Source organism: Macaca fascicularis, chromosome 7 (assembly GCF_037993035.2).
Source record: "Macaca fascicularis isolate 582-1 chromosome 7, T2T-MFA8v1.1".
Lineage (NCBI taxonomy): Eukaryota > Metazoa > Chordata > Mammalia > Primates > Cercopithecidae > Macaca > Macaca fascicularis.
Genome location: NC_088381.1, coordinates 51,100,424 through 51,122,818, shown reverse-complemented (window position 1 = coordinate 51,122,818; position 22,395 = coordinate 51,100,424). Strand labels below are relative to the sequence as shown.

The 22,395-nt window shown below is 40.7% G+C and overlaps 1 pseudogene; it reads left to right on the top strand.

Moving 5' to 3' along the window:
- LOC123574455 (E3 ubiquitin-protein ligase ARIH1-like) overlaps positions 1-20,272 on the top strand; it is a 32,702-nt pseudogene extending 12,430 nt beyond the window's left edge.
- The last annotated feature ends 2,123 nt before the right edge of the window (positions 20,273-22,395 follow it).

Sequence of the window (22,395 nt, the reverse complement as noted above, 5' to 3'; positions counted from 1 at the left end):
GCAGTGGCGCGATCTCGGCTCACCGCAAGCTCCGCCTCCCGGGTTCACGCCATTCTCCTGCCTCAGCCTCCCCAGTAGCTGGGACTACGGGCGCCGCCACCACGCCCGGCTAATTTTTTTTTTTTTTTTTTTTTTTTTTGGTAGAGATGGGGTTTCACCATGTTAGTCAGGGTGGTCTCGATCTCATGACCTTGTGATCCGCCTGTCTCAGCCTCCCAAAGTGCTGGGATTATAGGCGTGAGCCACCGCGCCCGGCCCCCTATGTTTAACTTTTTGTGGAACCACACGAATTATTTTTAGATCACAGGTTCCACTTCTGTGAAATATGGAGATTTACTCATTTAAAAAATATTGAACACTTTCTACAGGCCAGGCACTGTACCGGACACCTGGGTATCCTTTCTTGGGGTTGGGAGGAGAAAGACAAATATTAAATGGTTATACAGATAACTGTCTAATTAAAGTTATGATAATTTCTATAAAGGAGATGTTTAAGGTACCATGAGAATTGAGAGGGGATCTATATCCAAACGAGTGTGGAAACTCAGGAAAGGCTTCCTTGAGTAATACTTGATTGTAACTGAGTGAAGTAATATAGTAATAGCGTCTAATATTTATTGAGTGCTTACTGTCTGCCAGGCACTATTCTAGTCTCACAACCGTATTTCTGATATCTATTTTACAGATTAGTAACCTGAGGAATGGAAAGTTCAAAGAATTTACCTTCAATTCATAGCTAGTGAGTGGTGAGGCCGGCATTCAAACCTCGGCTCTCCCATCTTAGAGCTCCATTATAGTATTCTTGTCTTTCCAAGGGAGGCAGCCTTATGCAAAACCTCTGATGAAGGGTGGTACTTACTGTTTTGAAGGAAATACAAGAATACGAATGTGATAGAAGTGCACTGAAAGTGGCACCGGACAGGGTGGGATCTTGTGGAAGGAGAGAGGCCTGTGAAGCTCAGAAGAGTCAGATGAGGCCAGATTGTCTGGTTCATTTAAAATATTTTAATGGGATTGAGCTACAGGCATGTTCTTCCTGTCTTTCTCAGTGGGAATTCTTTTTCTTGTAATATACTCAGGAGTATTTACCATAGAATTAATGAAACTTAAGCTTCAGGGTTCCTCACGACGTGGGCTCCTGTGAGTTCTGGAAATTCTTGTGAATTATAGAGAGACCAGGATGCAATCAGTGAGCATTTCTGGTTAATTTCCAAGAGCTCTCAGAGGAAGAAGGCTCTTAAAATTATATGAGCTTTAGGTGTCACAAAACCTGGATCCATTTCTTAACATTTCTGTCAACAATATCTGTCTCATTTCACATACTGATTTGGGTGGGGTATCTGAAGGAAGGTGGCTGAGAATTGCTGTCTTTTAAGGCATGATATCAGAGTCAAAAGACCCTGAAATGAGCCTACACTTGGCACTAGTTGGTAAGTCATTAGGCTGTAATAAAAACTGGGTAAAAGTAGAATATTTAAAAAATAAGAACCATGGAAAAAAAAGTCTATGAAAATAAAACTATACAGACTTTGAAATTATTGTTTTGATCAGTACAATTACATTTGTTGATAGCCTGTGTGCATTTCAGTATTTACAGCTTAGGGCATAAACATGTTGTAGCCATTAGCATAAACAGCTTTGGAAACTATGTTTTATAAATGTGGAAAATACTCTTGACTGGAAACTTTCTAATCTATATTTATTCTTGGTTTCAGGCGCCTGATCACAGATTCAAAAGTTAAAGTATCAGCATTTAATAACAAATAGCTTTGTAGAGGTAAGTGATTTGTTTTCCTTCTTGTAGGAAAGAATTCTGTTTATTAATAGAAATACTATTTTAAAAAATTATAATTTATTGACGGTAAAAAAACATCTTTACCATATTTTGAAGCATGCCAAAATACCTTTATTCTCAAAAGAGTATGACAGGCCGGGTGCGGTGGCTCACGCCTGTAATCCCAGCACTAAGGGAGGCCGAGGTGGGTGGATCATCTGAGATCAGGAGTTCAAGACCAGCCTGGCCAACATGGTGAAACCCCGTCTCTTCTAAAAATACAAAAATTAGCTGGGCGCAGTGGCACAAGCCTGTAATTCCAGCTACTTGGGAGGCTGAGGCAGGAGAATCGCCTGAACCTCAGAGGCGGAGGTTGCAGTGAGCCGAGATAGAGCCACTGCACTCCAGCCTGGATGTCAGAGCGAGACTCCCTCTTAATAAAAAGCAAAATAAAATAAAAGAGTATGAGAAACCAGTAAGTAGATCTCTCCATATATCTTGACCTTGGATAATAAAATCATTTTTAGTGTATTCTTTCTTTTTCTTTACCATAGCAGAGAATTGTAGTAGATTACTAATCATGTCATGTTTAACCATGTTTGAGATTCTAACCCTGCTATTTCTCTGCTCGTTTTAGGTTTCATTACCAGTAAATCTTGTTAATAAAGAATGCTATACTTTATTGGACCATGCCTTTGCCCATTTGTTCTATGACTCCTTTTGTGCTACAGTGGCAGAGTTGAGTAGTTGCTACGGAGGCTGTTCTGGCCTGCAAAACCAAAATTCTTTACCCTCTTGGCTCTTTACAGAGGAGTTGACCAGATCCTGTATGACAACATCAGTGTAACTTGGTCTTCTGATTCTAAAAAGTAATGATTTCTGTTAGAGATTAAACCTGGAAACAGCCTATTTTAGAAATAGTGTATTATTTGAAATGGTCAACGGACTTCTGAATTCTGGTGCAGAGTGTTTTGTTTCATAATAAAAATACTATAAAAGTTATATTTCCTTTTGATGACCTAAAATGCACTCTTTGCCTGTGGTTTAGGAACTGGGTTTTTGTTTTTGTTTTTTTTTTCTTAAAAGAGCTTTTTGTGGGAGAAGTTGTATGTATATCCTTTAGCCTATCTTGAACTATTCTGTAGCATCTAAGCACCTTCCTTGATAAAGAATATATCGGATTTTCTTGTGTCTTTTGAAAATTGTCCTGAAATAGAACCATAAATAAATTAGTGCTTTTTAATGATCACATGCATAATATTTAATTAAAGTTTCAGTGGGATTAAAAGAACATAGAACAAGAGATAATTCATGTATTTTATAAAACCGAGTCTTCAAGGATCAGTCATCTCAAAAAAAAAAACAAAAAACAACAACAACAAAAAAGTACATCTGAAAGTGTTGCTGTAGAAGACCACAGCAAATTTTCATAAGCTTGTGTCATCATCCCCCATTTGCCCCTTGTACCAGAGAAGCAATATAAATAATTGCTTGATGTACTATTAAGTCTTGCATCATGACATAGTTTAATTTGCTGCCGTTTTTTGAGGCAGGGCCTCATTCTGACACCCAGGCTGGAGTACAGCAGATGATCACAGCTCTCTGCAGCCTCTACCTTCTGGGCTCAAGTGATCCTCTTGCCTCAGCCTCCTGTGTAGTCAGGACTATAGGCACATACTACCATGACTGGCTAAATTCTTTTTTTTTTTTTTTTTTTTTTAAAGGTAGAGAGAAGGTCTTGCTGTGTTACCCGGGCTGGTCTTGAGTGCTTGACCTCAAACAGTCCTCCCGCCTTGGCCTCCCTAAGTTCTGGGATTATAGGTGTGAGCCACTGTGCCCAACCAGCTGTCATTTTTTATTTTCTAACTTGTATTTCAGTGCAGTCGACTGTTAAAGTGGTGTCTTGCCCCAGATTGCCACCATGTTGTTAAAGTCCAGTATACTGATGCTAAACCTGTTCGCTGCAAATGTGGGCGCCAATTTTGGTAAGCAAGTGATTTCCTAAACTGAAATAGTGCACAAAGCGTTTTTATTTCTCCTGTTTATTCTTGGTAGTAAAATAGAAGAAAAAAAATGTTTCCCTTCGGCAGGGAGATGTCTGATACTGGTTTAAAATAGTATATATCTTTTTGAGAATTGTATGAAAAGGTCACGTCTTAAAAAATTTTTCCTCTTTCCTTGATCTAACTTTTTTGAATTTTTTTTTAATGGAGAAAATATACAACTCTAATCATATCTTCCTGTATGCTCCACTGTAACTTAAGGGAAGCAAACTTGTAGATTTGGGACTATACGTTTTCCTTTACTCTGCCAAATTTTAACCTTACTTATACAAAGGAAATGTGCAGGTAAATTCAGCTGATGGTCTCCTTTTTAACTAAGAGTTTTCCTGTGGCTCTTCTTGCCCAGCTTTCTTGGTAACTTGGGCTTTTGGAGTTCTATAGTGTACTCTTCAGCCTCTGAATTCTAGATTTGAACTGCCAGGAAGTTTCCAGTGCCATATATTAGGGGATGTCTTAATCAGTTCAGGCTCCTTTATGGGTGTTCTCATTTTTTCCAAAGTGGATAGGCTGAAAATTTTTCAAATTTTTGACTTCTTATTTCCTTTTGATGAACAGTTTATCTCTAGGTCATTCATCTCTTCTTGCATTTTCTAAAACGTTGAAGAGAAGCTAAGCTGCATCTTCAACACTTTGCTTGGTAATTTCCTCAACCAGATATTCAGTTTCATATCTCTACCTTCCCCAAAACAATTCAGCCAACTTCTTTGCCACTTTATAGCAAGGATGGCCTTTCTTCTAGTTTCTAACAGCATGTTCCTCATTTTCATCTGAGACCTCATCATAATGGCCTTTAATGTCCATTATTTGTTTTTTTTGTTTGTTTTTTTTGTTTGTTTGTTTTTTTGTTTTTTTTGAGACGGAGTCTCGCTCTGTCGCCCAGGCTGGAGTGCAGTGGCGCGATCTCGGCTCACTGCAAGCTCCGCCTCCTGGGTTTACGCCATTCTCCTGCCTCAGCCTCCTGAGTAGCTGGGACTACAGGCGCCCGCCACCGCGCCCGGCTAATTTTTTGTATTTTTTTTTAGTAGAGACGGGGTTTCACCATGGTCTCGATCTCCTGACCTTGTGATCCGCCCGCCTCGGCCTCCCAAAGTGCTGGGATTACAGGCGTGAGCCACCGCGCCCGGCCAATGTCCATTATTTCTAACAACATTCTGTTCATGGCCATTTATTTAGGTTTTCTCTATGATTGAGGCATTCCCCACACTTCTGTCTTTCTGAATCCTCACCAGAATTACCCTTTAACAGTTCAGTTCATTCATAGTGATCTAGGCTTTTTCTAGCTTGCACTTCCAAGCTCTTCCAGCCTCTACTTATTACCTAGTTTCAAATTGGTTTTCACATTTTTGGTTTTGTTACAACAGCCCCCTCACTTCTTGGTACCATTTTCTGTCTTCATGTTCAGGCTGTTATAACAAAAGACCATAAACTGGGTGGCTTCTAAACAACATAAATTTATTTCTTACAGTTCTTAAGGGTGAGAAGTCCAAGATGAAGGTGCCAAAAGATTTGTTGTCTGGTGAGGGCCCGCTTTTCTGGTTCATAGATGGTGCCTACTTGCTGGGTCCTCATATGGTGGAAAGGACAAGGCAGCTCTCTGGGCCCTTTTTTTGTTGTTGTTAAAGGATGCCAATTCCATTCACCTCCTAAAGGCTCCACATCCTAATGCTGTCACATTGGTTATTAAGTTTTAACATACACATTTTAGTGGGACACTAACATTTATATCCTGCTAGAAGGTTAAGATGCTTTTCTATTCCTTTGAGGGTCTTGAGGAGTAAGAAGCCCGTCAAGCCAAGGGGCTCTAGACCCAGCAAATAGATTTTTTGTTTTGTTTTGTTTTGAGAGAGGGTCTCACTCCATCACCCAGGCTGGAGTACGTGGCACGATCTCGCACTGTAAGCTTTGCTTCCCAGGTTCAAGCGATTCTTGTGCCTCCCAAGTAGCTGGGATTACAGGCGTGTGCCACCACGCCTGGCTTGCTTATTTATTTATTTATTTATTTATTTATTTATTTTAGAGGCAGCATTTCACCATGTTGGCCAGGCTGGTCTTGAACTCCTGGCCTCAAGTGATCCACCTGCCTTGGCCCTCCCTGAGTGCTGGGATTACTGGCAAGAAGCACCATGGCCAACCAGATATTTTTGGGGGGATGGGGGGTAGATATTTTATTGGTATGCTATACCTTTCTTTTTTTCCTCCAAACATCTATAGAATTACACTTAACACATCATTAATAATAAATATTTCCGAAAAAAGCAGGTAAGCTCACAGAGATGGAATATGTGTAAAATACATACTGGTATGATAAAGATTAAATATGCATTGTTATTTTAGAGAAAAGGTGGATAATACCTACTTTCCAATGTATTTTTAGCATGACACATGTCAAACTTAAAGTATAGAGAATACAACCGTGAATACGCTAGGTAGCTACAATCCAGCTAAAGCGAAATTAGTATTTTGTTTTTCTTCATTAAGAGATAAAACATGATACATATATTTGAAGCTCCTTGGTTCCATGTTCCTTCCTATTCCCCATCTTTCTTTTCAGAAATAACCGTTTATCTTAACCTGATTTAAATCAACAGTAGTTTGTTTCTCTCTTTAGCAAAGGATTTTTTGCCATTCGTAAATTACTTAATTAGCTAATCTGTCGTTTAATTATTTTTTTCTTAAGCATTTGTGTTTGTTAATTATCCTTCTTTTACAAATGTGTATGTCATGAGCTTAGAAAACAAAAGTGAATTACCGATTAATACATGTTTAGTAAGTAGTCTTTTTTTTTAATACCTTGCCCAGTACCATTTCCCTCTACAGGGCTGAGGTTCTTTTGTTTAAATAATGCAAAGATGTGACCTATTTGCTTCCTATATATTGTTCACTGTGTATTAGTACTAAATTATATAAGTAACCTAGAAAGTCAGCCTTTTATTCTTCATTTAGGGTGTTAAGTAAAAGATTAAAAATACACTGATGAAGCATGGGTTGAAACTTCTCAATATAGTCTGAGGCACCTTAGCAACAATTATTATGAAATTGTCATCAAAGCGTGTCTTCATGCTTGTAGTCATTCTTCATTTCACACATATTGAGTACCCACTATGTTTCAGTTCTAATACTAAATTCTAGGTAATTAACCGTAAAGCAGACATGGATTCTCTCCTTGTATTTGCCAGTCACTAGAAACTAGTGACTGTGGAACTATAAGGCATGAAATGATTGGCTTATTTACTTACTTACTGTAGGTAGGCCTTAATTCTATTAACTCTTTGCATCACTTAACAGCTTTAACTGTGGAGAAAATTGGCATGATCCTGTTAAATGTGAGTTTGTCTGACATTTCCATTTTTAAATAATGTAATGACACACTTCTAAGACTTAGTGACTGAAAATCATAGCTGATGATTTTATCTATCTATTGGTAGGTTTTTTTTTTTTTACCCTTTTAATTTTGGATGATTATTGCATGTATTCAGAGGTAATTCCTTAGTATAAGTCAAGTCAGTTCCTGATTATTACTAGGATAATCATGGCTAAGGCACGTCTTTGTCAGGCTTTGTAATTAGGGGAATACACACCTTGTAGTTGGGCTTCGTTTCAGGCTCTAGGTTCCCCACTCAGCTTCTGCCAAAGAAAATCCTGCTTTGGTTGATTTTATATATACTGGACATTATAGCTATGGGATTTCCCTGGCTTAAGAAGATATGAGCCTAGTGATAATCTTATTCATTGGCTTTTACATTTAAGCTTGACTATAGTTAAGTGCTAAAGTAATTTGCTCTTTTTCAAAGTCTTTTGTTGTATTCTAACAATTGTTGTTTTCGAACAGTGGTTAAAGAAATGGATTAAAAAGTGTGATGATGACAGTGAAACTTCCAATTGGATTGCAGCCAACGCAAAGCTTAGTGTTTTCCTTCAGTAATTCTTGGTAATGAAAATGATAAGGGTTGGTGTTTTGGCATTAGCAAAAGCAATAAGGTGACCTACTTACAGGCTTCATTTCATCTTTTTCTCCATTGAGTCTTTTTTTTTTCCCAGAAGGCTTGCCTGTTATTTCCTTTTTGTCTTTGAGTTTATTTTAGAGTATTGAGTACTATACTACAGTATCCACAGTTCTCTGCCTTAGGTTTCTCTACTGGAAAAAAATTAGTGTTCTATAGAGGAAAAAGCTGATAATTTTTCAAGTGTGGGATTTGTGCTCGGCTGCTATTTAGTATACGAATGTATTGGAGTTTACTCCGCCTAGCTTGGTTCTATTAGGCTGATTTACATTTTTGTTCCTAATTTTTTTTTGAAGTATATTGCTCTCGATACTAGTTTCAAAATTCAGTCTCTTTATGACCACAAGCGACTTTCTTAACCCCAGACAAATGTCTTAGAAGTGTTCAAGTCTTGAGTACCCTTCTCGTCAATCACTAACATAATGAGTAAGCATTTGAATGCCAGCCGTGTACCCAGCTAGTCTTTCAATACAAAGTTGTATTATCCATCCTTTATGTAATTCAGTCCTATCCTGTCCACATAGTAAGTGACTTGGGTAATGAATGGTAGGATGGTTCATGGGCTATTCATTTTTAGTATTATTTTGTACATGTAAAGATGATGCTTTAAAGAATGCTGAGTTGTTTGACCCATAGTACATAAAGTTATCTTTGAACTGTTCACTCACTCATCACAGGACAATGAGAGTAAGAAGTGCGTAAACAGTGAAGGCCAACACAGGTTATCTGTGTGTGTTTAAGTATACATCTTACATACTTACAGATAAAACATGAATATACATTTCTATCTCCCAGAAAGTAGTGAAACAGTGAATCTTGCCACATAAAACAAATGCCTAATTCTTTAAGGAATATACGGTAGAAATATTTTTTTGTTCCCTCCCAAACCATCACGATAAGCATAACTCACATCAATCAAAGAAAACCTTACTGAAAATATACTGTAATATCAGAAAGTGGTTACTTCTTTTATTATTAAAAAAAATTCTTAACCAAGCATTCATTTTTTGAAAATTGAAGATTTTCCCACAAGAAATGTTCCTTAAAGTTCCAGAATTCTTTAATATGCTCTGAAAAACTTATATTTAGAATAAGACAATTATATTTTCACTAAATTGTTTAAATAGTTGCCTTTTTTCTACATTTAGAGAAATTCCTACTCGTAAGCCCCGAAGATGTTTAAAATAGGGAGTACAGACCTGAATATGTTTGGCTTAGTTTAGATTATAGATTATCAAGGAAGAATGGCAATTTGTAAAGCAAATTTAGCTGCTCAGTATTTTTGAGAGAAAACCGAAGAGTTTTTCTCTTGAGGTTTTAGAAGCTTTAAAGATTATTAGCTCCCTACACAGATTTGCATATTGTCAGTGATATCCTAACATTTTGAAAGTTTAATACTATTTGGTTAATTATAACCAAGAAATTTAGAATGAAACATTTTATGCCTGAAATTTGCTTGTTTGGAAAAATGTAAAATTTCTTATGTGGGTGATTTCAAAAATTTGATTTGAAATATATAATTTAAAAAATGCTATATTGGCCTATTTTAAATTGCTATCGTTGAGGGACAGCATAGTCAGTTCCACAAAGAAGGCCAAATTGTGCAAATACTAATATAGTGGGTGACGTTCCCTCCTTGGGGGAGTTACAAACCTCAATCACAAATGCAAGAACAAAAAAACCGTAGGCCTACAGAGAGGTAATTTTGGCTTACTAGCAACCAAGAATATGATATGAGGCCAGGTCAGTGGCTCACACCTGTAATCCTAACACTTTGGGAGGCCAAGGTGGGCAGATTGCTTGAGCCTGAGAGATTGAGACCAACCTGGGCAACTTGGTGAAACCCCACCTCAACAAAAAATTCAAAAATTAGCCGAGCATGGTGGCATGTGCCTGTAGTCCCATTACTTGGGAGACTGAGGTGGGAGGATGACTTGAGCCCTTGAGGTCAAACCTGCAGTGAGCCGTGATTGCACTGCTGCACTCCAGCCTGGGCAACAGTGAGGCCCTGTCTCAAAAAGAAAAAGAAAATGATTTGGACTTGGAAAAAAATAATCTAACATGATCTCTGTAGCATACTTGTTAAGGAGTACAATGAAAAGAATTTAAAATCTGGGTATTTGGCAGGAGAAACTTGGAAAATCCAGTAGTCACAAAATGAATTTATCAATCAAGGTCTGATTTCCTAGTTACCTGACATTGAAGTCAGATTGCTTGGATTTGGATCCTGACTTCACTTATGTGACCTTGGACTAGCTTCTTTATAATTTCTTTCTCCCTTAGTTTATTAATCTGACAAATGGAAATAGGAATAGCACCACTCTAAGAAATTATTAGTTGATACATATAAAACACTGACAACAGTGCATGGGATATGGGAAGTACTCCATTATTTCTAGATGACACTAGACAGTATAGTCTATTTATATGAATAGAATGCTTTTATCTCCCATAATACTATTATTACTAAATACTTAAAATGTTTTTGTCTCTCAACTCTGCTTAAAAAGAAATCCTAGGAAGGCTGAGGTGGGAAGATCACTTGACTCCAGAAGTTCAGGGCTTTAGTGAGCTATGATTGGGCCTCTGAATAGCCACTGCACTACAACCTGGGCAACGTAGTGAGACTCTAAGTTTAAAAACCCAAGTCCTTAAATTGTACATCTTAAAAGCCAGTGGTAATAATGGTAACAGCTCACTTTAAATAGTGCTTAAGTGTTCAACACTGTTGTAAGTGCTTTATGTGTATTAATCACAATAAATAAGATGTTTAAAAACCAAATCTAGAACTGGCTTTTCTTTAATGTTAGTAATGCAACCTGGTGTAGCGTTGACACCAACTTTATAGTTTGTTTTCATAGGAATGTCCCAAATGCCATGTCACAATTGAGAAGGATGGTGGTTGTAATCACATGGTCTGTCGTAACCAGAAGTGTAAAGCAGAGTTTTGCTGGGTGTGTCTTGGCCCATGGGAACCACATGGATCTGCCTGGTAGGTTGGGGAAATTAAGGGAAGAATGTATTTACATAGGTATGTGCCATGTATTATGAATAACATTTTTACCTCATAGATATCACCATCTAACTTGCAAGCTAAATAAATACACAGTATGTGATTAATGTTATAAGTATATGCAGACACACCCACACACACACACACAGAGAAACATACTGCTTTCTTCATTTTATTGATGGCTTACTTGAACTAATATAAGAATCTTGGGCCAGACACGGTGGCTCACACCTGTAATCCCAGCACTTTGGGAGGCCAAGGTGGGTGGATCACCTGAGGTCAGGAGTTCCAGACCAGCCTGACCAACATGGAGAAACCCCGTCTCTACTAAAAATACAAAATTAGCCCAGCGTGGTGGCACATGCCTGTAATCCCAGCTACTTGGGAGGCTGAGGCAGGAGAATCGCTTGAACTCAGGAGGTGGAGGTTGTGGTGAGCCAAGATCACCCCATTGCACTCCAGCCTGGGCAACAAAAGCGAAACTCTGTCTCAAAAAAAAGAATCTTACACAGCATATGAGCAGTTTTCTCACTGGTTAAGGGCATAAGCCTCCATTGGGTGACAGGCAAAAGTTTAAGCTCTGAAACTCTGTCATACTCTTAAGTATGTTTCTCGTCCTCTCTTAATTGTATTCTTCATCTTCTCAATGAAGAAAATAATGCGTATTTCATAACATGTTTAAGGGATTAAATGTGTTAGTACATTTAAAGTCCTTAGCCAAGTGCATGGTATATAGTAAGCACTGAAGAAATAGCTGCTTCCATAACTGGGGTATAGTAACCACTCCAGGGGAAGTGCAAGTGTTACTCATCTACGCTCTGAGCTGACCTCTCTGGGTATGTTTCCCCGTTCCCACCGTTCTGTATATCATGCAGTTTTAAATGACTCTGAAAAACTGTAATAGCAAAGCACATAGCACAGCGTCTATTACCTGGTAGGTTGTCAACTGTTGGTTCTCTGTGGTGTATAAAAGAGCAGATAAGGTGAATAATCCTGGAAAATTAGAAATATTTGGCTTAAGTAACAGATGGCCTAAGAGAAAAGTTTGTCTCTTTCTCAAAAAGTTGAGTTAGGAATTCAGACAAGAGTCAAAGGTTCTAGAAGGATAGTGTTTTCTAATAATGATAGGTGAGTTGATTTGAAATGGACTGCCTCAGGAGGTGGGGAATTTCCTATCACTGGATAAAGAACTAATTTATTATAGAGGATTCAAACACTAGATAGGTTTAGAACAGTTCCTTTCAGCCTGCTAATTCTGTCATAGCAGTAGAAGTCTGGGTGTTTTAACATCTCAGTTTCTCTGTTATAAAAGACAACGTTGGTGTTAGATAATCTGTAAATCCAGGTTAAAATTCTGGGATTTTTTTTTTTTCTTTTCATTGATTTTTTTTTCTTTATGGAATCCTCTTTATTTACTTGAAGGTACAACTGTAACCGCTATAATGAGGATGATGCAAAGGCAGCAAGAGATGCACAGGAGGTAAGTATATGTATTACAGGATAATAGTTGACTAAGAATACACATTGTATATTCATATTCATTAGAGAATATTTTTTTTTTTTTTTTGAGATGGTGTCTCGCTCTGCTGCCCAGGCAGGAGTGTAGTGGCGTGATCTCAGCTCACTGCAACCTCCGCCTCCTGGGTTCAAGTGATTCTCCTGCCTCAGCCTCTCGAGTAGCTGGGATTACAGGCACTTGCCACCACACCCTGCTAATTTTTGTATTTTTAGTAGTCAGGCTAGTCTCGAACTCCTGACCTCTTGATCCACTGGCCTCGGCCTCCCGAAGTGCTGAGATTGCAGACTTGAACCACCACGCCGGCCCAGGGAATAATTGAGTAGAAGTTTTCAATTCTGAAAGACATTCCAGTAAATATTGGATATTCCAGATATTCCAGTAAATATTGGATATTCCAGATATTCCAGTAAATATTGGATATTCCAGATATTCCAGTAAATATTGGATATCTATTTACATTTAGAAAGGGAATCTTATCCAAAATATTTATTAAGAGCATTCTTACTTAGATTAAATTTATTTTCTTTTCATTAATGTAGTCACATAGTACATTTTAGCTTTTGGTAGAGTCTTGCTCAAAGATCCCTCCTACCCCAAGAAGAACAGTAGTGAACAGCATTTGTTAAATGACCCTGGTGCTATTTATAGGCAATATCTTACTTAAGGTTTTTTTAAACCTTTTTGTTCATCAAGAAGCTCTGATGATTATCGGTGAGCTGATTTGGAATGGTGTGTCTCAGGAGCTGAGAAGTTCCCTATTGCTAGATAGGGAAATGAGCCACTATTATAGAAGGAATCCAAACACTAGGTGTGGATTAGATTCTAAAGCACTTTTCATTCCTTTCAGTCTGGTGATTTTATCATAATTGTAGAACCCTGGAATTTAATAGTTCCTACATTCACCCATTCCATATTGAAATTCCCCAGTTGTCCCAGAAATATTCTTTTCAAATGGTTTTCCTAACCAGGATACAATCTAAAACATGGTTTGTTTTTTATTGTTTTACTTGTTAACATATCTTCAAAATGTATTTCTAATAAAAATATCATATATAGAAGTGAATATATATGTAACCTAGTCTGTCATATTGTTAGAAGTGAAAGTTTTGTCTCTCCCTTTTTAAAAAGACCGGGAAATTCAGCCGGGCTTGGTGGCTCGCACCTGTAATCCCCACACTTTGGGAGGCCGAGGCAGGCGGATCACCTGAGGTCAGGAGTTCAAGACCAGCCTGGCCAACATGGTGAAACCCTGTCTCTACTAAAAATACAAAAATTAGCTGGGCATGGTGGCTTGCACTTGTATTCCCAGCTACTCAGGAGGCTGAGGCTAGAGAATCACTTGAACCCAGGAGGTGGAGGTTGCAGTGAGCCAAGATTTTGCCACCGTACTCCAGAGTGAGACTCTATCTCTAAGTAAATAAATAAATAATAAAATGACTGGGAAATGGTATTTTGTAATTATAAATGATGTTTCACAGACCTTACAATGTTTAGGTCCATTTACAGGGGAAAAAATCCCTACAAATTCCAATATTGGTTTACATGATATTTATTATGATATTATTTAAATATATATAAACAAGAACCAGCTATAAACTCTTATGCTCTTGCACAGCTCTACAGCCAAACCAAGAGAGCCACAAAATCAGTGAAACTGAAGTAAATGTTAATTTGGTAGATACTGTTGTTGGGGTTTTAAAAATGTATTATTACTGTACTGTTAAATATCATGAGATAACTTGTTCTCCCACCAATTTTCTTTTCTTTCTTAAATGGTGCCCTTAAGTCATATCCCACTAACTTTCTATATATTTCTATATTTCCAACATTAATTTTTACGATGCATTACTTGATTTACCCAGAATGTATTATGGATATATGTTCTTATCACCTTTTTTTCCTCCATTAACCTGATAAAGTTATCTAGACAGATATGGTGTTTATCAAGAAAGAAAATATATGTGGGTTATCCCTGACCTCACCTGGTCTTTATTTGGATGCCAGTAGAATCCCTTTCTGAGATCTATAGGGAGGGTGGGTTATGTGCATAGCTTTTGAGCCAGACTCTAATTTTTAGATTCTAGATACTGAAATGGATTAAATTTCTATTCACATCTGTTGGACTCAACTAGAATCTTCTATAACTGTGGTAGTACAAGAAAAGATTTCCTATCACTCCATTGGTTGGTTGGCTGATTGACTAACTGATTGGGAGCCACGCCTCCCTGAAAGCATCACACCATTGCATGCCTATCTGGCCTCCTCATCTTTCCCTCCTCCCAGGCTCTGGCCTAGCATTTACTGGGAGTTGTAGTCTGAAAAATTACTAGAAGGTTGACACATATTCAAAAGATCCTCCATGGTACCTTGACTGCCCTGCAACAGATGTACCTGTGTTATAGAAAACTGTTGATTCATTATATTGCACCGCAGTGCTGACAGTGGTGGATATTTGAATCTTCTTGTCCTCTAGACTAGCGTCAGCAAACTTTTTCTGTGAAGAATCAGATGGTATATATTTTTAGCTTTGCATACTACATAATCTCTGTTGTGACTGCTCAACTCTGCCTCTGCCCTTATAATGCTAAAGCAGCCATAGACTTAAATGGATAGGTATAACTGTTCCGAGTAAGTTTTATTTACTGGCTGGGCATGATGGCTCAAACCTGTAATCTTAGTGCTTTGGGAGGCCGAGGCCAAGGATCACTTGAGGCCAGGAGTTCAAGACCAGCCTGAGCAACATATTGAGACCCCCTCATCTCTATAAAATAAAAAAGAGTTTTTAAATTAGCCATGCATGCTGGTGTGTGCCTCAGCTATTTGGGAGCTGAGGTGGGAGGATTGCTTGAGCTCAGGAGTTCCAGGCTGCAGTGAGCCATGATCAGGCCACCACTCTTCAGCCTGGATGACAGAGACCCTATCTCAGAACAAAAAACAACAAAGAAAGCGAAATAGTTTTATTTACAAAGACAGGTGGCAGCTGGATTTGTCATGCAGGCCAGAGTTCACATACCCCTATTCTAAGCAGTCAGGTTTGTAGGCTTTTCCCTGCTCCCCAGACTGTTTTCAGGTCACTGATTGCATTTCTCATTCCAGATTCTGGCATCTGATTGGAGAATTTGTGTTGATCAGGCTCACCGGCTCATGCCTGCAGTCCTAGCACTTTGGGATGCTGAGGCGAGAGGACTGAGCGCGCGAGTTTGAGATCAGACTGGGCAACAACTGAGACCTTGTCTCTACAAAAAATTTATTAAAACTTAGCCAGGTGTGGTAGTACATGCTGGCTGAGGTGGGAGGATCACTTGAGCCTGGGAAGTTAAGACTTCAGTGTGCCATGGTTGTGCCACTGCACTCTAGCCCGAGCAACAGAGCAAGACCCTGTCTCCAAAAAAAAAAATCTTATTGGCGGTGGTGTATGGGTTTTCTTTTTTCATGTTGAATTTTAGTGAGAAGCAGTTTCAGAATTCTTAGATTAAATCAAGTCCCATAGCATCATACATGTCAATATGGTAAGAGAGGGTTTTCATTTCATTTGGGGAATTTGACAGGCTTGAAAATATTAGTACTTTAGGGGAAGATAAAATGCCAAGCAGATTTTCCACATATTTTCAGATTGGCATAATTTTCCTGTTCATAAGCATTGGTTTGATACCTACCTGACTCTCTTGAAATAACATGACTGTGGTTTTGTTTTGTTTTTTTCTTTGAGGTGAGGGTCTCGCTCTGTAACTCAGCCTGGAGTGTGTTGGCATAATCATAGCTCACTGTAGCCTTGAACTCCTGGGCCCAAGTGATCCTCCTGCTTCAACCTCCCCATTAGCAGGAACTAGAGGCAACTTGAGGTGTGCACCACCACCCCCAACTTGCATTGGTTTTTTGAAGTGTTTTGTTGTTGTATAATGCTGGATCATGTGGTTAGCTAATTCTGTGGCTCAGAATTAGTATATCTAAGCAAGGGACCAACCACAGGGCCAAGTAGTATCTGTTACGTAGGTTTTAAAACATGGGAGAGAAAGAGGAGGTAAGGATAAAGGAAAAGAACGCGTGTGTGTTAAGAACCCCTTCGATAGTGGTTGCATTTAGTAAGCATTTATTAATCGTTTTCTGCAAATCAGGTATTGGAAATAAAGGAAAAAAACATATGTGTGTTAAGAACCCCTTCGATAGTGGTTGCATTTAGTAAGCATTTATTAATCGTTTTCTGCAAATCAGGTATTGGAAATATTTTACCTTTTTAAAAGTCTATTCCCTCTAGAGATTTATGGTATAATGGTAGAGGCCTTATATGAATAATTTTTACAATGTAATAATACAAAATCTAAACTAGATACATTGTTGCTTTGATAACAATATATTTTATGTATCTCTAAAGACAGACTCTTTTTACATAACTGTAATACCATTACAGTTGATTCTTGAACAATGCAGGGGTTAGGGACACTAACCCGTCCTACCCCACAGGAAAATCTACATACGACTTTTGATTTTCCCAAAACTTACCTGTTTTAATAGCCTACTGTTGACCAGAAGCCTTACCGATAACAGTCAATTAACACTGTTTTGTATGTTACATGTTTTATTATACTGTGTGCTTTTTTTGTTCTTGGAGCTGGAGCTTCACTCTTTTTTTTTTTTTTTTTTTTTTTTTTTTGAGACGGAGTCTCGCTCTGTAGCCCAGGCTGGAGTGCAGTGGCCGGATCTCAGCTCACTGCAAGCTCCACCTCCCGGGTTCACGCCATTCTCCGGCCTCAGCCTCCTGAGTAGCTGGGACTACAGGCGCCCGCCACCTCGCCCGGCTAGTTTTTTTGTATTTCTTAGTAGAGACGGGGTTTCACCGTGTTAGCCAGGATGGTCTCGATCTCCTGACCTCGTGATCCGCCCATCTCGGCCTCCCAAAGTGCTGGGATTACAGGCTTGAGCCACCGTGCCCGGCCTGGAGCTTCACTCTTGTTACTCAGACTGGAGTGCAGTGGCAGATCTCGACTCACTGCAACCTCTACCTCCCGGGTTCAAGCGCTTCTCCCGCCTCAGCCTCCTGAGTAGCTGGGATTACAGGCATGCGCCACCATGCCTGGCTAATTTTTTTGTAGTTTTAGTAGAGAGGGGGTTTCACCGTGTTGGTCAGGCTGGTCTCGAACTCCTGACCTCAGGTGATCCACCCTCCTCGGCCTCCAAAGTGCTGGGTTTACAGGCGTGAGCCACTGTGCCTGGTCTATACTGTCTTCTTAACAATGAAGTATGCTAGGAAAAACTTATTTTAAAATATTGTGAAGAAGAGAAAATGTTTACTTTTTATTAAGTAGAAGTGGATCAGCTGGGCCCCGTGGCTCACGCCTGTAATCGGAACACTCTGGGAGACTGAGTCCGGCAGATCGCCTGAGGTCGGCAGTTTGAGACCAGCCTGGCCAACATGGTGAAACCCTATCTCTACTCAAAATACAAAACTTAGCTGGGTGTGGTAGCAGGCGCCTGTAATACCAGCTATTCGGGAAGCTGAGGCAGGAGAATTGCTTGAACCTAGGAGGCGGAGGTTGCAGTGAACTGAGATCGCGCCGTTCCACTCTAGCCTGGGCGACAGAGCGAGACTCCATCTCAGAAAAAAAATAAAGTGGATCATCATAAAGGTCTTCCTGTTGAGTAGGCTGAGGAGGAAAATACAGGAGGGCTTGGTTTTGCTATCTCAAGTGGCAGAGGTAGAGGAAGTCGAACGGGATTCAGGAGATGCAGGCACACTTGGTGTAACTTTACGGAAAAACCCTATCTGCTCTGCATTTTCGTTTCTCTAAAAATGTTTCTGTATGGTAACAATCCTCCTTCCATTTGCTTTAGTTTCAGTGCTGGTATAATAGAAGGGTCCATTCATAAAAGAAATCCAAAGCAGTCTTAAGTAATCAGAACCCTTCTGCCAAATGGTCTAATGTCAATTTATTTCCTGACGCTGCTTCTTTAACGTCTTCTTCCTCATTATCTGGCACTGGTTTGGAAGCAGCTCATCTCCATCAAGTGGTCTTTTAATTCCTGTGGTGTCTGTTAGCTAACCCCTCACCTCCTATCATGATTTCCTTGATGGGCTTTGTTGTAGATCCTGTGAAGTCATGGGCAACATCTGGACACAGTTTTCTCTACCAGGAGTTTATTGTTTGAGGCTTGATGATACCACAGTTTTTTCTATAACAACGATGACGTCTTCAGTGGTGCACTCCTTCCAGACATCCGTGATGTTCTGTCGGGGTTCTTTTTGATAGCATTGACAGTCCTTTCCAGAGTACCATGTGCATCTTTACGTTTGTTTACATTTCTCTCAACTGTGAATGGTACCATAGACAGTCTGTAAGAGTTTGTGTGCATAAGTTTTGATAAATCTCAACTTTTTATTAATAGATTTATGTATATTTTATGGTAGTAAATGATAAGATAGACTACATATGTTTTATGCATTCATGACAACTCTTTTTCTTAATTTTGGTTTGTCCGCAAGTGTTTTCAAATTATGGCAAACCTCCAAAAAAATTTCAATATATTTATCGAAAAAAAATCCACGTATAAGTGGACTCACAGTTTAATCCTGTATTGTTCAATGGTCAACTGTTTATGTTTTAAAGCAATAGTCTGTTGGTATCAACTATCTATTGTTCAGATATCCCCAATTATTTTAAATTTTGCTTTTTTTTTTTTTTTAGAGGCAAAGTCTCATTCTGTCACTGAAGCTGGAGTGCAGTGGCGCGATCTCGGCTCATTGCAACCTCCACCTCCTGGGTTCTAGCAATTTTCTCGCCTCAACCTCCCAAGTAGCTGGGATTACAGGCACATGCCACCACGCCTGGCTAATTTTTTGTATTTTAGTAGATACAGGGTTTCACCGTGTTGTTGCCCAGGCTGGCTCAAACTCCTGAGTTTAGGCAGTCCACCCACCTCAGCCTCCCAAAGTGCTAGGATGACAACCTTGAGCCACCGCATCCGGCCTTTCTTAAATTTTCTTTTGTAGTGGTTCAAATTGGGATCCACATAGGTCCACAGATTGGATTTAATTGATATTTCTTGAGTCTCCTCTACCTGTTGTTCCTTCTCTTCCCCCCTCCTTGCTTTTTTTTCTTTGTTGAAGAAACTAGATCATGTTGTCCTGTAGAGTTTCCTCCACTATGGATTTTGCTGGTAGCAACTACATGGTGTCATTTAATAGATTCTTCTATCCCTGCATTTTCTGCAACTGGTGATTAATTCAAGAAACTTGATCAAATTCAGATTCCGTGGTTGGGGGGAACCCAGAATACTTAATTGATTATACTTTCTATTGTATCAGGAGTTACATGGTATCTAGTTGCCTCTGTGGTTTTCTACTTAAAAATATCTCTGCTTTTTGCTTGTTTTACATCTTGTTGCATACTGTAGAACAGTGCCATCCAATAGAACATTTTTGTAATGATGTAAATATTCTTTATCACCAGTGTCTAATTTGGTAGTCACTAACCACATGTGATTATTGAGCAATGAGGAACTGAATTTTTAGTTTCTTAAATTGAATTTTAAGTAGTCACGTGTGGCTTGTGGCTACTGGAATTAGAAAGTACAATTAACAGGGCATTTTCAAGAGTATGAAATAACAAAAGTAGCAATAGATGTCTATTCCTGATTTTAGCCTAGATCACAGTACTGTTTCATCAGTAAATCAGCTTTTTAAATTATTAATATTTTTAATGGACAAATCATAATTATACATATCTATGGAGTACAGTGGAATGTTTTGAAATATGTAAACAATGGAATGATTAAATCTAATTATTGTATTGCCTTGCCTTAGCATTTTCATGGTGAGACATTTGATATGATACTTATTTTGAAATATTTATTATTATTGACTGTATTCACCCTGCTATGCAATAAATCTCAAAACTTATTCATCCAGTCTATCTGAAAATGTTTGGTCACCAACTCCCCATTCCCTCCCTTCCTACCCCTTTATCCCCCTAAGCCTCTGGTAAGCATCATTATACTCTGTATGTCTATGAGTTCAACTTTTATAGTTTCTACGTATAAGCGAGATCATGTAGTATTTCTTTTCTGTGCCTGGCTTATTTCACTTAGTGTAATGTCCTCTGGATTCATCCATGTTGTCACAAATAACCACGGTCACACGCTGAGCAGCCGCAGAGCTGGGACCTGGCCCTGGGTCTCCTGACTCCACGGGCTGTGCGATGTGTACATACAGGATCAGACCTTGCCCTGTTCTCCTAGCTGACCCTTTCCTAGTCCCCCATGCCCCATGTGTGAGCACCCAGCTCACTCTCGTTTCTCCCTCTCCAGAGTGTGGTCCCTGGCAGCACGAGTGGGAGAACGGACAGCAGAGACTGTGGAACCCTCAGCTGCACCTAAGACCTCTGTGTGGTCTAGCGGTGTGTGCTTGGGGAGGCTTTTGGCCACCATTTTCCCCTCTGTAAATGAGACTGATACCTGTGGCATGGAGGGCGGGATGCCGGTGTGAGTGCCAAGCACTTGGAGCAGGGCCCTGAATGAGCATGGACGTGGGAGCAGTGGGAGCAGGGGTGTTCCTCAACTTTATACACCTTGGGGGTGGGAGTGGGCTCCCTGTGTGGGTTGACAAGGCATTGCTTTTCCCCACCCCACCTCTGTCCCAGCCCTGCAAGTCCAGTCCTTGGGGGTCTAGGAGGGAAGAAGCGCCTGGCTGTGTGACCTCGGGCTGGTACCTGGCCCTCTCTGGCTCTGAGTTCCTGGGAAAGTCAGCACCCAAGACACGCCCTCCAGTTTAGCACCTTGACAAGAAGGGCGGGGACACTGGGTTCAGGCCCACCCCTCTGGTCCAAACCCCTCGGCCCCAGCTGGAGGATGAGGAGATGCTGGGCTTGGGTGGGGGAATCTCCTCAGCTTGGCTAAAAGGCTCAAGGTGTCAAAGGCTCAGCCTGCCCCTCAGGAAGGAGCCTGGGCCCAGCCAGACACTCACCAGGACAAGGGCAACTATGGCGAGCAGGAGGCCCAGGATGAGGAGAACCGCGGCATAGCTGGAGGTGCAGGCACCCAGTGGGCTGGAGGCTTTGGGGCCAGGAGTACTTAGAGCAGAACAAGAAGGCTATGACCAGGCGGGGCCCTGCCTCCCGGACTTCTGAGAAGGCAGAATCTGCACTCAGAAGGTGCTGCGGGACCAGAGAGTGGGGCTAGGAGCATCTTGGAGGGCTCCATGAGCAGGGGAGGCAGGCTTCAGATCAGGGCACGTGGAGGAGGCAGATGGACAGAGGGAGGAGGCCTGCAGAGGGAAGGAGGTCCTGACTGAGGTCTGGGATGGCTGTGTCTACCAAGAGGCCCTCTGCCTCCCCCAGGGTGTGCAGACACTGGCGCGCACAGTCCTACCTGAGGGCCCGGGCTGGTGCCAGCCTGAAGGTGGCACCCATTCTAGCGATCAGTGGATCTGGACTGGTGGCAGAATCATCACAGACTTCAGGGGCCTGCGCAACCTTGCAGGACTAGGGGAGGTCATCTCTTCCAGCCTCCTGCCCTCGACCCCAGAACGCTGGTCTGAGCCCTGGGTCGCCCAGGGCCACCCTGGACCCCTTAGAATTCCTCTACCACCACTTGGTCAGAGTTCTGCAGAGGTCTGAGGATGAGGGTCAGCTGGGGGGTCAGGAGAGGATGAAGAGGGTCACAGCTCTACCAAATGAAGCCTTATTTCTTGTGGCCCCTGGCCTACTCCTCTGATGCCAACCTCCGGCTGGCCCAGCCCTGCAGAGTAGGTGCTCTAAGGCATCAGTAGCGGTTCGTCTCATGCTGGTCTCCCCCCAGGTCCCCCTCTGGAGCCTGGTACCACAGATCTCAGGGTGGGGGGTACAGCTCAGTCTCCCTTCCCCCTCATCCCCCTCACAGGGGCTTTGTCCACCAAGGCCCCTGACTGCTAGGGGACCCACACTCACGGCCTCCCTCTTTCTGACTACTGGCCCTTCCACAGCCTGGATACTTGAGCCCTGGGCAGAGGGGTAACGATCCCAGGACTGTCTTCGCAAGCAGAGAGGCTGCTTGGC